The sequence below is a fragment of the Hydractinia symbiolongicarpus genome, chromosome 14 (genome assembly GCF_029227915.1).
Source record: "Hydractinia symbiolongicarpus strain clone_291-10 chromosome 14, HSymV2.1, whole genome shotgun sequence".
NCBI classification, from domain to species: Eukaryota; Metazoa; Cnidaria; class Hydrozoa; order Anthoathecata; family Hydractiniidae; genus Hydractinia; species Hydractinia symbiolongicarpus.
The window spans coordinates 4891151-4897271 of record NC_079888.1 but is presented as its reverse complement, the minus strand read 5'-3'; positions in this window follow the sequence as shown (position 1 = coordinate 4897271).

Here is a 6121-nt window from a genome sequence, read left to right as displayed (position 1 = left end):
GGGGACAAGGTTGTAAGTTAGTGGTTTTTATGCGGTTTTTACCTTCCTTTGTGTTTAAAACATTGTGTCGCCTGACATATTACGTAGGAAGAAAATTATTTTCTAAAAGTATTTTCTATTTGCTATGTTTATAAAGGTTTCAGAACTCTACCGTAAGCTTCCTTTTTTTTCAAAGTATGGAAAATATTGTTTAGTTTAGTGATGGCTGATAAAGAAGAATATTGGTTCAATACCATTTCAGTGGATGATCCATATATGGACTCTGAAAAAGGAACGATCCTGCGCAAAATAAAATTCAGCCCTTAAACGCTCTATTGAGAAGGTACAAAGAATATAACATGTGGGGCACACGTTTAAGTGCGGTAGATTTTTGGAGAAATTATTATCATTTTCTGAAAGTCTCGGATTTAAATGCAGCGAGCTGATTGTTTCTGGAAGTGCACGTGTGAAGATTTTTTTTCAGTGGTGACAAAACCTAGCGATAAAGAGCTTCATAGGAAGGTATTTGCCATCTGCATTCCTTCGGAGCTAACTTTACAGTGATGTGTGTGTCTTTGTGTATGCTGAAAACATTTTTGTTTTACGCACAAGAGAAAGTACCTCTTGCTTATTGGCTGAACAAAATTACAGAAGTGATTTAAATTACAGTTTGTTAGTTAATATAAAGGTCAAACATTTTCTGCATTATTTCGTCGACAACATAAACTTGCTACAAAAAATTACCACCTTTATTATATGCACAGGTTATAACAAAAATATCAAAACAAGATTTTGGCTGACCCAGTAAAGCAAGTTTTCAGACACCGCGTGACGTACGCAACATAGATATCGGACCTGTGGTTACGACACAATATCTAGTGTTTTTATTTTTGTATACCATAACATACCCTGAGTTTTATTTTTAGGCATTTAAGTTGAGATATAAGAAGAGTTAAAAAAGAGGAAAGATAAATGCCTCGTTCTCGCCGCTCCCTCAAATTCGTGTAAATTTTTTTTTTTTTTTTTTTGCCTCTTACCGCCATTATGCAATTACCATAATCGCGAGAAGCTGCGTCAGCTTCTTTTTGACCAACCCGGTTCTGGGGAGAATAAGGGCTCCTTGTTCAGTTTTCATTTCAATACTAAAAACCAATAAAACCTAGGGACGAGATTGTTTTTGACGGCTTGATAGCCGATAACATCAATTTAAATACCTTCTAAAGATAATATTCATATACTAGCTGTTTCCCGTGGAAGAATCCACTGTATTCCATTTAATTTTTGTAGCAGATATATGTCCATCAAAAAACAAACAATACAGCAGTGCGCATCTTACATCTGCATTATTATATAAATGACCAAAAAAATTAAAGGTTTTCAACAACTGCAGTATTTATGTGACATTTAAAATCTAAATCTACTAAAATTACTTGCTCTGACCATCTGACAAATGCGAAAATTATTCGGAAAGAAGTTTCCAAAAGCATTTCAACATACATCTCACCCATAAAATTTAAATCACTCAAAACGCCACATATATACAAAAAAGCTGATCAATGTCAAACACAAATCTCTCTCATTGTATATGTTATCAGTTAGTTTATTTCAAACCCTGCCAAAGGTTGACACACAATGTGAAAAATAAACAATAAATTGTGCCTCTGACAGAATTTTTTATCTAAGGTGTAAAAAAAGGGATTTGCAAGGACAAATTATAATGTAATAAAACATTATTTGATATATTGCATACAGTCCTTCCTCACCAAACTTTAGACAAAATGCCAACAAAAAAACGGTGTTTAAATCTAAAATTAATAAAGTCCTTTTAGCAATTTGCATGCTGTTTTACCATCAATAAAGTAAACAAAATTTCAAATCTCACATAGTATTCTGTCACAAATTTTCATAAAATATATATATAAGTCATAATGAGTCATGTTAAACAACAGCAATCAATCTGTATATAAGTTCATTTTATGTCAATTTTTGCACCAATTTTGCAACACAAAATACAAATTCTAAATAATACTAAAATCTCTTATTTTGGTCCTTCGCATACCGACGGTCTCCCACAAAAGTTTAATCAAAATGTAAAAAATGAGAGGTAACGACAAAATCAAAGTTTGCAAAATTTAACTATTTCAGTACATATATCTACTGCATATGCCCTCTAAAACAATATTTTAATCCAAAATGCCAAAGAAAAACAGTTTGCAACAAAAATCAGTTATTTCGATAATATTGCATACACTCTTTCCTCACAAAAGCTTCACAAACTGTAAAAAAAAGAATGGTTGTAGGGAGTGCTTCTGATTCAACAAAAAAAGTTTTTTTGACATATTGCATCTAGCCCTTACCCATTAAATCTTACACAAAATTTTCAAAACTATATACGATTTAGAACACATAAAATTTAAATCGAGAAGGATCAGTCATTTCGATATATTGCACGGAGTCCTCCCCAGTAAGAATTTATACAAAATATAGAAAAACAAAGCTTGCAAGGTGTAAAATTGAATTCTTCTTCTGTGTATATATATATGGTCCTTCCTCGCAAAATTAACATAAAATGTCAAAAAGGTTCAGATATAACATCTAACACAACAAAAATCAGTTCTATCAGTATATGTCATGTCATTGTCTTCCACCAAATGTTCCCCTTAAAGTTTCACAGACACAGCCTGTAAATTAAAACAACTAAAATCAGGTATTTTGGTCTATTTCATACCATTCTGTTCCAAATAACTTATAAAATGTAAAAATTGAGTGGTAAAACAGAAATGTCAAAAAGAAGAAAAAAATAGCTTACAAAGAGTATAAAATTGAAATCAACAAAGTAGCTCTTTTGGTGTATTAAATATAAGTCGTACGCACAAAAGTTTACACTAAATGTAAGAAAATGGTTGTGTTTAGTAATTCTAAATAAAGAAAAGTCAGTTCTTTTAGCATGCTGATTAAGGTTTTTGCCCACAATTTGAAACAAATTAAATTTACATTTTAAAAATAAGTAATTTCTGAACTGTATTTTCAGAATATTTGGAGGAAAAGAACTTCGCAAACCAAAAAAAACCCAGGAAAATGTTTAAAATTTTCAGGGTTAATAACGTTTGATGTGTTTTGTGGGAATACATATACTGGGAATCTTTAGTTTAAAGCTAGCATTAGCTAGCTACAGCAGCTAATAGCTAGTCACTTAAATATAAACTGGAGACTTAGCTAGGTATAAAGAACATGGCTACATATATATATATATATTCCTAGCTAGCTAGCTAGTTGTTGGTGGTGGTTGGCTTTTTATGATGCTAGCTATAAAACATGTCTGGCAACAATAATATAATCAAAACTGAAAATAAAACATGAAAAAACCTTACAGAACCTTGCTATGATTAATTTATAAAACCATGCTCTTCTTCAAATGTTTTTTTAAAGATTTATTTTGAATGAAAGAGTAGAGAATACTCAAAAATACGATGGCCCCTATGGCTCACTTCTCTTCTCAATAAAAACACTTCTCTTCTTAGTCAAAACACTTCTCTTCTGTATAACAACACTTCTCTTCTGTATAAAAACACTTCTCTACTTTGATACCTAAAGTTCTCTTCCGTTCGAAACACTTCTCTTCCAAGTGCAAAACACTTCTCTTCCAAGTGCAAAACACTTCTCTTCCAAGTGCAAAACACTTCTCTTCCATTAGCTCGAAAATTTCCCAGACTGAATCTGGTCCTTAACGTAAGGGTTTTTGATCCCAACGCTTCGAGACACCTTCAGCATACTCTCCAACAATGCTATGCAAAGAATGAGGCGGAGAAGAAAAGGCAATACAACACTCGCATCAACAAAGTTGATAACGGGACATTCACGCCACTGGTATTTTCTCTTTACGGAGGAATGGGAAGAGAGTGTGCGACTTTTTACAAGCGTCTCTCAGAAATGATCGCCGAAAAACGTAAAATAAATATTTCTGTTGCATCATCTTGGGTCAGAACTAAGATTTGTTTTGCTTTAATTCATGCTTGTTTGCTTTGTTTGAGAGGTTCGAGAGGGATTTATAAAAGAATCGAAATGGGGGATGATATTGTTTTGAGTGAGTTGTCAAGTTGTATCAAGTAGTTCGGTTGTACCAAGTTAATGAACTGTTAAATCTATATCTAATTTATTTTGTTTATTATGTTTGTAAATGCTTTTGTATTGAAGTAACAATTTTTAGATTGTATTTAAAAAAAAAAAAAAAATCTGGTCCTTAATATATGAATTTATTCAAATATTGTTTATGAATAAATGGCACACCCCAGGCCCTGCGCATAGGAAATTTTGGACCCAGTAAAGTTTGCATAAATTCTTACGGGTGCATATGAACGTTTCTACAAAGTTAGATTTTTCGCGGGAAAAACTTTGCGAAATTTTAAGCTATATTCTTATACGGTTCCAGAAGCGTAATACGAGATAGTTTTTTTTATCTAGTGTGCGGGAATAAACATTGATTGTGATGTCTGTTAGGAACAGAACTCGTGGTTTTCAAAAAACAAGATATTTTTTTGCAGCAATAAACATTGTGATGTTTGTTGGGAAAAGAACTCGTGGTTTTCAAAAAAGAAGATATATATATTTCTAAAATCCAAGCATTTTACATTGTTACAGGTGTTGTATTACATATATCTTTCTACTGCACAAATCAAGGCGATATAATAATCAATAGCTTCATGAGCTGTCTCTGGCTTAAGTTTGGAGAAACCCTCCATTGGAAGAACTGTTTCCGCAAATTCAATAAATTCAGGCTCATTATCGTGATCTGGTACAGATAGTTCGCTAAACTCTTCTAGCTCATTAAGATCTAAAGTTTTTTTAAAAGACTCGCAACCATATAATTCTGGAACAAAGTACAAGGTATCAGGCCTTCCAGGGGGAGCAGTAGCACCTTTGCTTGGTGCTAACAGATGTTGATTCCAATGAATCGCAAATTCATTAAGGTCCCTTCGGATCAAATCCATAAAGCAGTAGCGTACACATTCAGCAATGAGTGCATCACCGGCATCTAAAAATCCAAGTCTGCAAGTTCTCTAAAAAATAACCTCCACCAACTTGGTCTGTCTTTTGAAAGTTGTGACCAAAAAGATTCGATTCTTTGATTAGCTGTTGATGTACCAACAATAAAACTGCCAGTGCCAGCATATTTGTCATTATGCTGAGATCTTAATGCAATCTGAACAGCTTCCAAAATACAGTTTTCAGTACCATCATCAGACCTTATTCTTGCTGGAAGACGATTTAACTGCTTAATAGATTTTATAAAAAAGTTTGTAATAACTTCAGGCTTTTTGTTCGTTCTACTAACTTCTAACCAAATAAGCCGACAGGAGAAACCGTCTATACAACCATGGATACTAAAACCAAACGGCTTAAGTTTGTCGTGCCCGTCAAAGATGCCACAAAAAATCTGGCTAAGGAACGCAATAATTTTTTCTTCTTAATCTTTTCTTTTTTCTTGAAGAAACACCTTCAGGGTCTAATTCTCTCAGAATTTCCATCACAGTTGTTCTATTTACGGCAACTCCATATGATTTAATTATTTTCCACTCTTTTTCTTATTGATGGTGGTTAGTTGGGTGGTCAACCTACTTGATACGTTACTTGTTCTACCACTACTGCTAGCATGACTTGTGTTAGCTACACAAGACAGCGAAGACCTTGTGGCTGATGGTGTTATTGTAGTTGCTGTCAGGGACGAGCAGGCATTTTCAAGCTCCTCTTTAACAATTTCACGTACCACAGACTTCATGCTCATGCTTGCTTGACGACGGTTGAAAAATATGACACATGGCGAGGGGACTGGTCCCGTGTAATAAACCTCACAAAAGGTTAAAACTACGGACCAATGATGTAAAATTGCGGACCAGATTTTAGAATTCAAGTTGTAAAGAGCCACATGCAGAGAAGTGTTAAGTGCAGAAGAGAAGTGTCAAAATACTGAAGGGAAGTGTCAAAATACAGAAGAGAAGTGTTTCGTTATATAGAAGAGAAGTGTTTTTGATTTAGAAGAGAAGTGAGCCATAGGGGCCATCGTACCATGTCGTGGACTCACAGTTTTACTCACGCAAGGAAATTAATATATAAGATAATCTCCACTCAAAAGTTATTTCACTCC